The 10,766-nt window shown below is 45.5% G+C and overlaps 1 long non-coding RNA gene across 1 annotated transcript; it reads right to left on the reverse strand.

Moving 5' to 3' along the window:
* Positions 1-4,251: 4,251 nt before the first annotated feature.
* On the reverse strand, positions 4,252-5,189 carry LOC124707165. Its single transcript, XR_007004757.1, has 3 exons — positions 4,953-5,189; positions 4,741-4,785; positions 4,252-4,304 (listed from the first exon to the last, which is right to left on the reverse strand). It is a non-coding gene; the product is annotated as an uncharacterized LOC124707165 (long non-coding RNA).
* Positions 5,190-10,766: the final 5,577 nt, after the last annotated feature.

Consider the following 10,766-nt stretch of genomic DNA (forward strand, 5'->3'; position numbering starts at 1 on the left):
GATTAGCACACATGCAGTTGGTCAAGTTTGAACAATCCGTAGAGCTACATGGCCGCAGTTTCCAAGATTCTACCTAAAAGCATTGTACGAACGTGCCATTTAAGCAAATGTACGACTAACTAGCAAATATATTCGTGCGTTATAATGGAAGAGAAAATTGGCCGGTGCAACTAGGCACCAGTGTGCCCTCTTTTAAAAAAGAATTAAAATTTGTACTTTTATGTTTCAGAAATAATTATGGCTTATTTCAGGAATATGTATACATGGTCCAAATATCCGTGTGAAGTTTCAGTAAAAAAAACTCGCTATATTTTGGTCTATAGAAAAAGAATCAAATTTCTGCGAAAAGTCTCTTTGGCACATGAGCTCCAGTGATCCCAGTATTTGAAAAACATATTTCTGTAATTTCAAAAAATCTAATATTAAATGGGTACATATTTATAAACATTTTGAAGGTATTCTGTAAATTTCGGATGAAAATATGTTGTATTTTGAGCCATACGAAAAAGACAAATTTCTGATAAAAATCTAAAGTTTCTATCCCTACAAATTTGTTATTTTTTCTGAGCTCAAAATACAAGGCAATTTCTACCAAAAATTCACACGATTATTCAGAACATGTGTATGTATTTGTGGAATAAAATTTATGATTTTTTAAAACACATAAATATAATTTTTAAATATTACAAAAATCAGGAGCACTGGCACCTGGGTGCACCAAATCTGCTCTCCAAATTTCTGACAGTATATAGGGGTTAATACGTGTATTTTTTTTATCAAAAATTGTCTTATCGCATTTCTAAAATATAACGTATTCTAAAACGGAATTTTTTGCTGTGTATTAGTTTGGCTACAGCGTTGTGGCTCGTGAGCTGCCCCAACTTACTTTCCTCTCCTGTTCTGACGGTCCTCGCGTTCCATTCTAGCGAAACTTCTTCGCTGGTATGAGACTGTTTACAGTCTAAATTTGGCTCGCAAGCGTCTGATTCTGATGGGATCTGACCCAAACTACAGTCGCGCGTGGATGAACATAGCCTGCCCACTTTCAGCTTGCCTGCCTCGCTCAGGTGAGCACGATACAGCATGCATGCCGTGCAGCACAGCTGGTTTTTCCTCTATTTTCAATCTACCTGGCCCATTTCTGTAGCAGGGCACTGCTGCAGAGGTAGGGGCCGGATGCCATTGGCATTTTAAGTGCTTGGTACATATCAAAGCGCCGATCGATTTACACATGGGATAGTCAAGTTCTGAACTGGAATTATTCGTGTCACTCGCCATCCTATTCCAAGCCCAGCTATCTCTGAATCTCTGTGGCTCAGTGAAGGGAGACGCACAAACATTCTCGGAATCCAGATCACCCAATTACCAGAGGACGCCTGCTCTCTCTCCCACAGCTCAGCCAGGCTACCCACTGGTGTGCACTCTGCAGGTAGGCAGCTACTCCAACTACGTAGAGTACTAGTACAAAGTTGATCACGCCGGTCACAGGCATCCCCACATCGCTGACCACGAAGATGGACATGACACCACCGTTCATGCTGGTCAAAGCACCGCGTCGCCGACCACAAAGCCTAATGCAATCTCACCTTCCACGAAGCCTGACGCCATGCCGCCACTGATGACGAAGATAGACACTACCATGGATTATCACCTCTAACTTCTCACCTATCATCACCACGTCACCGCTTATAAAGATGGCAAGAGAAAAATTGAGCAAGAGTATTCCAAAATATAATCACACATACCTACGTGTATGTCCACGGAAACAAAAACGTTGCAACACGAGAATCATGTGCAATGATGAGGTGAACCTACTCCTCAAAGAAAATTTCAAACGGTTAAATGTGTGTGACGAATTTGGCAAAATTTACTCAAACATTCATACACGAAATTGACGATATACGAGTGAGGAAACTCAAAACCGATTGTCGAAATTGGTTCATATCATCGACACACATCTTTTTCATATACAACTTATTTTGATTCGAAATATGGTTGTGTTGATTAAAGAGAGGGAATGTGAAGTAGTTTAAGTGAGCTAAACTATTCCACGTGCAAATGTTGCATCGATGGAGCGCACGGCTAAAAAGAACGGCCAGGCCTGATTCAAGCGTTTTAGATGTTGGCTCAGGTAGAGGCCAAACCTACAGATTCACCTTTTTGGAAGGGGTTTATGCGGGTTAAACCGGAGTTCTTTAAGAGAGGTATGTTCAAGGTCGGTAATGGGATGACGGTGCGGTTTTGGAATGACACTTGGCTTGGACATTATCCTTTATCTCTACAATATCCGTCGTTATATAATATTATCCAACAGAAAAATGTGTTGGTTTCTACGGTATTGGCACAACAACCTCTGAATATTGGTTTTAGAAGAACTTTGAATTATTATAAATACAATTTGTGGTTACACATATGCCAACGGCTTATGCCTATTCAGTTATCTAATGAACATGACACTTTTGTTTGGAACCTAAATGAATCTGGTTTATTTTCTGTTAAATCGTGTACCTTGATCTTATGAATGATCACACTATATTTTTGCGGAAATACCTTTGGAAGATTAAGGTTCCTCTAAAAATTAAGATTTTCATGTGGTTTCTAAGTACTAGAGTGTTGCTCACTAAGGATAATTTGGCGAAGAGAAAATGGACAGGGTGTCAAAAATGTTGTTTTTGTAACAATAATGAAACTATTGATCATTTATTTCTTCATTGTCCTTTTGCAAAAATTGTTTGGCGGATGATATTTTTTACATATAACATTCCACCTCCATCTAATGTAACTAATATGTTTGGTAATTGGCTAAATGGACTGAATAAGAATCATAAAGCACATATTCGGATTGGTATTTCGGCAATTTGTTGGTCGATTTGGACTAGCCAAAATGATATTATCTTTAATAAATAAAAGGGAACCAATTTTTTGCAGGTTATTCTTTGTGCGACGCATTGGCTATAACTATGGACATACATGCTCCCGGAGGACCAGCGGGATACATGATTACTGGATGCAACCGGCTGCTGGAGGTTACTCAGGACTGCTATTTTCAGGCTACTGGATAGCAGCAGGCTAGGAGAATTCTAGATGGACTAGTAAAAATGCCCGTGCGTTGCCACGGGCAAGCGACATCACACATAAACAAATCAAAATTGTGGTGAAAATACAAAGATTATGTCCTTAACCTATGACATTGTTTCTAACAAGGCTGATTTATGTCATTATACGGAGTAACAAATCAAAGTAGCGGCATCCATAGTAAGCAAACGGATGGAAACAAAACCATTGTGTTGTCTCATAAACCTTATATTTTTTCCCGAATTTACACTTGAGACATGCACAGCTTCATCACGTGTGAGTGAAGCAAGACTGTTGTATCGATGAACCAACCTGGGTGCATCCCAGCCTTTCACCTCTATCATCGATGAGGAGATGGAGATGTATGCGATGGCAGCCGTACCATCGTCGGTAAGTTGCACCTGCCATGTGTTACTATACATCCTCCGCACCAACGGATTTTATGCATACATTTCAAGTTACTTGAAATAATGAAAAGATGTTCATTCTATTTCTAAATTTACTCGTCATCCTAAACCCAGACCATCTTAAATAAATGAACCCGCATGCGGTTGTGCCTCCTTGAGGATACGAAGATACAACTTCGAAAATATGTTGTGAACTCTTGTAAGTACTACTGATCACATCAAAAGAACTTATCTTTATTTTTTTCCTTGAAACCTTATTGAATTAATTCCTCAACTCTGTAACTGCAAGGATATATGAAATGCCATGTATGATGGAAAGGCCACAATCAACGGTGGAGCTCATGCACATATGTAATCTATCCCACGCACCATGTTATAACATCTTTCTAGTATCTTTTGTATAAAGAAAACTGCTTTCAAGGAAGGAAATAGAAGTTAGCAACATCTGCCTTCACATATATAATATATCCCACATACCAGCGCGCTTAAATAGTATTGCATCCACTATAATACATTGTCTTAGACCCTCAGGCTTTCACACTCTAGGAACTTTTAATTGGAAAGGGCATGTTATCTACCTATAACAAGGTTCATGGATGCTTAAAATGGTAAGGTTTTACAGTAAAAATGCACACAGAAAAAGTTAGTCACCTTGCCAATCTCAAACATAACTGCCAAAGAATTTCGCCTTCTCGATAACATCTCCAGTGCCATTGCTTGCAACCCTAGCCTCGTCGTCAACCGAGAAGGTGAGAACAGGTCGATAAGGTTGCTACACTTTGACTGATTGCTTCATCCTCCAAGCTTCAAATTAACTCTGGCCTGAAATAGAAGAACACTTTTAACCTGAAGCCTTCTCGAAGGTTTCTTAATACGGTTGCTCAAATATCGTAGCACATTAACAATGAAATATCTAGACATTCGAAGAGTATAAACTCTCGGTACAAACAGTGTCATAAATCTATATCAAGTAATTTTATAGCCTTACATTTAACTATCAATCAAGAACAGAGCAATAACAAACTGTGATTGCTCAAACCCATCAGGCATCAGCTTTTACCTGGTACGTGATCAGTCTGATGTGCTACTAAATCTACATAGATATAAGTAAGCTACTTGTACAACAAATTATACTATAAATGTAACTTAATTTTTACATGGGGAACAATATAAAAAATATTGCTATATAGATCTACAAAATCTGGGAAGTTTGTAATGCCAAATTTATATTGAAGTATTCAAAGTTCACGAATCATACCTTTTCTGAATCTTCGAAGAAAATATTATAGACCATGCAGATAATCTGAAATTTATGTGCTATTCAGAACAAAGAACATGAGACAACCAAATTATCTCCCTTTGAAATCACCAATAATTTCATTAGCTAGCACAACAGAATGACAAGCAAAACATTTGCAAGAGTTGATCTCCGAGAGCAAACGAATTGAGTGTAAACAGGTAGGTTGTCACCTCGTTGGCTCTTGTAGGTGCTTGAAGACCAATCCAGCTTCGGGTCGCTACAGCTTGTCATTCAGTGCAGTATTGTAGTACATCAAGACACCGTTGGCCAAGAATTTCAGTACAGCTTGGGGGAGGCATGCGGGGAGAGACTGTTGCCGATGGAGGTCTTGGCGAAGCATCCCTCTGGCTGAGTCTCTCTCTCTATCGATTTCTCTATCTCTGTTGGCCCATCTCTCTCTGCTTCTAAAAAAACAGTTGCCTGAAAGATGATAAATTCAAGACAATGCAGATATATGAGGACCGAAAAAATGATGCAACCGCAATACTCTTTTCACAGACAAGAATGATAAAAGGTCTTTCCTAACATTCAGAAGCAAAATATGTGCTGCTACAAGATAAAAAAAACGAGCTGAACTACCACTTAAATTGGGCTGCGTCAGGAACAACTAAACCAGAAACAAAAAAATGTTTACTATTAGCAATCCCTTATTAAAGTTCCTTACACCCCTTGTATTTAGTACTCAGGTATGGTTCACTGATCTGTACAATATAAAACTCAAAATAATTACATACCTCATGTGGAACCCACCACAAGAGGAATGGATTTTATAAATATACTGCATCAACAATAACCTAAATACAAATCATCTCCAGATTGTATCAGTAAAAAGTAAAAAAACTAACCTCTAGCAGTCTCTTGTGTAACAGACAAATTTCTCCATGAGAACATTGCTCTAAAACATGCGAAAGAGATGGCGCTTGCAAATCAGGTTCAATTAACCTTCAGGGTGAGCCATTTTCTGCATGTCCGAGGGCAAGATAATGATAGCCATTTCTTGGATGGATACTTGTGCACATGCTTATGACACAACTTATCTGATCTTTTGTCTTCCACTCAATGTTATTTGTCCACTTTAGCTACCGTTGACAAAGCAATCCAATCTACTTATGCCCAGCCAGGCAAGACTACCATGTAATCGTAACAGAGACTGTAAAAGTTCCACAAGGATTCATCTGGCCTTATCCGACGAGTTGGGTTGTTGGTACACCCCAAAAAGAACACCATACTTGTAAAACTTCAATCCTGAAACTCCTATTAGCTCCTCACGAACAACAATCACACTATTCAACAACTAATTGCTAGATCGATAACATATGCATAATGATCAGGCTACTATTAGAATACTGTGAGGAATAATAGATGGATTGGGACCTTGATCCCCATGAGGCACAGCGACGCCTTCTGTCCGGGCACAATGCACACGGGCCCAGCAGCCTCCGCGACAGCTTCCATGGCGAGCCCCACCTCTATCGTATCTGGATGCTGCAGAGAGGGATCAAAATCAGGCCTCCGTCCCACCCCAACAACCAGACCAGACCAAACCATCCTAGGGAGTACCTGAAATTGAACCAGAGCCAGGGCTTACGTAGACGCGGACAGCGGTGTGTGGTGGATACGGGGGGCGTTGGGAAATCCAACGGAGCCGATGGCCGTCGCCGGTGAGGTGCGTGCGGTAGGAGGCGGCGGCGGTGGGCGACGGCAGCTCTTCAGTTGGAAGGGGTCGTTGCTGCCACTGCCGCGCCGGTGGCCCGATCTTCATCTCGCTCCCAGCCAAGCGCCGTCGGGAGACCGATCCAAGCTCTTTGGAGGACAATGAGCGCGAGGGTTTGCGGTTTTGTCGGAGGAAGTCACGCGAGACTGGGCTTGGCCCATTTGTGCGCGTGCGGGGCAGAGCGGAGACGAGCGCGACGAAAGAAAACGACTTTGCTGAGCGGAACGGGAGTAGGAGGACGACGACACGTACCGAAAGGTGGGGAGAATAGGGAATAGGTTCTTTCTTTTTAAGTAGTGTAGATAGCTCTTGTGTACTTTCCATCTACATGTGTTTCGTCTTTTGGTTTTAACTTTTACCAGACTCTCTTTATGTAATACGTATTTAACTGTGATGTTTATTTAATAAATTGATATGTGCATCGATTGATGCAGAGGACTGGATGCTCTCATATCTATTTAAAAAAAACCGGAAGAGCCTAGAAAAACAAAGGGGTCAAATAGTACGCCCCATGAACCAAAGGCCTGCTGGAGTGGAGGCTACAAACAGGCCCGTGTGCAACTGAATAAACATGTCGCCGGTAATACCCAAACAATCCCTTGTATTTAACCGGGTACAGCGTTGTGGCTCGTGAGCTGTGCCCCCCTTCCGTTTCTCTCCTGTTCCGAGGGTCCTCGCGTTCCATTCTAGCGAAACTTCTTCGCTGGTATGAGACTGTTTACATACCATAATCGGCTCGCATGCGTCTGATTCTGATCGATGGGATCTGACCCAGAACTACAGTCGAGCTTTGGATGAACATAGCCCTGCCCACTTTCAGCTTGCCTGCCTCGTTCTGATATGTACGATACAGAATACACGCTGTGCATGGTTTTCCTCTATTTTCAATCTACGTGGCCCATTGCTGTAGCAGGGCACTGCTGGACAGGTAGGGGCCGGATGCCATTGACACTTTAAGAGCTCGGTACATATAAAAAGAACAGATTGATTTACTCATCGGATAGTCAAGTTCTGAACTGGAATAATTCGTGTGACTCGATCGCCATGCTATTCCAAGCCCAGCTATCTCTGAATCTCTGTGGCTCAGTGAAGGGAGACGCACAAACATTCTCGGAATCCAGATCACCCAATTACGTAAGGGCGCCGGCTCTCTCTCTCTCTCTCTCCCAACTCAGCCAGGCTACCCACCGGCGTCCACTCTGCAGGTAGGCAGCTACTGATCCAGCTACGCAGAATGCTGTGGGCTTTCTTGTTGTGGAGAGGCATGCACTACAGGAATCGACGTAGACGCCGACGGCCGGCTGCCCTCGGCGTAGCCACGCCTGGCCCTCGGCGTAGGCTACGCCGACGGCAGCCCTCGGCATAGCCCCTCGGCGTCTAGGTCCCTCGGCACCTGTCATCGTGCCGTCGGCGTAGGGCCGGCCGTCGGCGTATGCCGGCTATACCGACGGTGCGACTTCCCCTCGGCGTAGCTGCCCTCGGCGTTTGGCCACGGCCGGCCGTCTCCGTTAACGGTGCTCCGTCAGACGCCGACGGTAATCCCCTCGGCATAGCCCAGCCATCTGCGCGCCGTGGGGGCGACGTGGCGCATCGCCTGGCTGCCACGTACGGAGTCTATGCCGACGGCCCGGCCCTCGGCGTCTGCATGGCGCATGCAGCCAGGCCTCCTCGCGGGTGGACGACGTGGCGCGTCGTGGCGCCGCCAGCTGTGCCTCTACGCCGAGGGCAACCCCCTCGGCATATACTTGATCCATGCAGCCAGGTCGTGGACACGCGGCAGAGCCTGGGCGCGTCGGGCTACGCCGAGGGCAACCCCCTCGGCATAGACCTGACCATATGGCCCTATGTCAGGGTCTATGCCGACGGCCTTACCCTCGGCATAGGGCCTGCCATTTTTTTTTTTTTGTTTTCCAGTTCCAGTTCCAGTGCAATCCAGTTCCAGTTCCAGTTCATATAATCCACCAAATTCACATAAATATCATATAATCGACCAAATTCATCCAAAATCGACCAAATTCGTCATAATTCACGTAAATAGCATGAAATCCACATAGTAGCATACAAATACATCCAAATTCATCCAAAATCACCATAATTCACATAAATAGCATGAAATCCACATAGTAGCATACATGGTGCATGTAGTAGCATACAAGAGGAGAGTGCCATGTCATCCAATACATAGTAGTAGGTAGCAAATGATGGCAAGCAAGAAGCCCGGTGCCGACTAGCGGAGGAAGGACCCGGGCGGGGTGTGTCCACCCACATCCTTGGCGAAACGAGCAGCCCGGGGTTTCGCTCCGGTAGAAGCTGCAGAAGAACCACCTGGAGAAGGACCGGTAGCACGCCCAGGAGAAGTCGACGGAGAGGCACCGGGAGTAGTCCCGTGAGTAGTCGACGGAGAGACACCAGCAGAACGCCCAGGAGACCGACCACCTTCATGAACCGGTGTGACCTCGCGCCCACCCGGCGATGCTCGGTTCCCCGGACCATCCCGTTCCCTACGTGTTCCCTACATGTTAGCAACTTGCGAGGCAAAGGAAAGTGGTAACTACCGGTTTGGCAAAGAACTTACCTCCGGTGTGGATCCGTAGTAAGTCGCAGCGAAAGCTGCCCTCGATGGCATGATAGGCATGTCCCCCGCCACGGTAACCGGAGCCGGTGGCGGTGTACCGACAGACATAGAAATCATCATTTCCTGCAAGATAGGTTACAAGTTAGGCTTTGCGTAAATAAAGCATCAAACCGAGACTTGTCATCTACTTGCGTGAAGAAAGATTCGGACTTACTCCTATATACGCCATGTAGGCCGTATTCTGCCTATTCCACCGGGCAGCGGCCTGCCGATACGCTTCATTGCAGGCTTCGAAGGCCGCCTCGAACTCAGAGCTACAATTTCGAAACAATGAATCTCGTAAACACTTAGCCATGTAGGAAGGAAAACCGGAAAGAGGATGAAAATGAGGAAACTTACATCGTAGGCGGGTGGACGAGCGAGGCCGTGGACGAGGCCGGGGGCTGTCGGCGGTGAGGGTATGCTTGAGGCGCGTGTAGCTCGTGGAGTGGGTAGGCTTGACCACCTTATTCATCCAAGGGAAACGGCCATGCGGACGCCCGTGCCCCGACAGGACCAACGACTCCTCGTCGACCGGAATGCTCAAGGGGTCATCCACCTCGGGGTGACGAGACTTGACCATGTCGCAAGTAGTCCTCCTTGGCGGCCTTGGCATTGCCGTAGTACCGTGGCTGAGGCAATGCGGGATTGGGCTTCGCTTCGTCCGCATCATGTCATATATCCGGGCATCATGAAGCACCACCCCGGGTGGTGCCTCGGCCACCTCGCATCGCGAAAAGAAAAGTTAAGCGTACCACAAATGAGACATGGCGGGAAATGAATGAAGGTCGTTCCATGTATATACATACCTTTTTCCCCTTGAAGCGGGTGTAGTCGCGGTTTCCCGCGCAAGTGTGTGCCACCGGTGCCTCGGTTCTCCATGTTACGCCTCGACACGGCCGCAAACTCCTCGTCCCGCCCGAGCCACCTCGCCCTAATCAGCTCCTCCCATGCCTCCCTATGCTGCTCGGCCCACTCGGGACAAACCTGAAAACGCAATACTCAGCTCAAGATAATTCAATGAAAACTTAGCAAGCAATGTAGAATCTCATTGACATTTTACTCACCGACATGTACTCCTCAATGGTCATTGCCCATTCGTCCGTAGGCTCGTTACCAACATAGTACTCCTTCTTGACCCTCTTACCCTTGTTAGCCCGTAAGGCACTAGCGCCGGTGAACTTTTGGTTGTACCACCGCCGCGGTGTCAACCTCTCGCAAGCGCCACGCAAAGTGAGACGCGCCTGCGTGTCATGCTCCGGGTCCACACGATAGAAGCACTTCAATCATGCATAAATCAGTTGTGAAAGTCATGAGTTAGCACATTAGGGTCATCAACTATGAACGGTGCTCGAGAAATATATGCCTTACCCAGAACTTGGTGGTCACAGCCTCACCAGCCATCATCGCTCTCATGCTCACTCTCATACTCCATCTCTTTCTCTTTCTCTTTCTCTTTCTCTGGCCCACTATCACTATCACTATCTTGTGAGTACAAAGTTGAAGGGTCGACGGGTGGAGGCTCATCATAATTGTCATTCGCCTCAAGTAACTTCTCGAGCATAGATATGTCCTTTAGATCCACCACCGACTCACCACGAGTTTCCGCATCGTTCCCGAGGTCCTCTTGAACAAACGGTTCTAAAATATATTCCC

The sequence above is a fragment of the Lolium rigidum genome, chromosome 4 (assembly GCF_022539505.1).
Source record: "Lolium rigidum isolate FL_2022 chromosome 4, APGP_CSIRO_Lrig_0.1, whole genome shotgun sequence".
In the NCBI taxonomy this organism is placed as follows: domain Eukaryota; kingdom Viridiplantae; phylum Streptophyta; class Magnoliopsida; order Poales; family Poaceae; genus Lolium; species Lolium rigidum.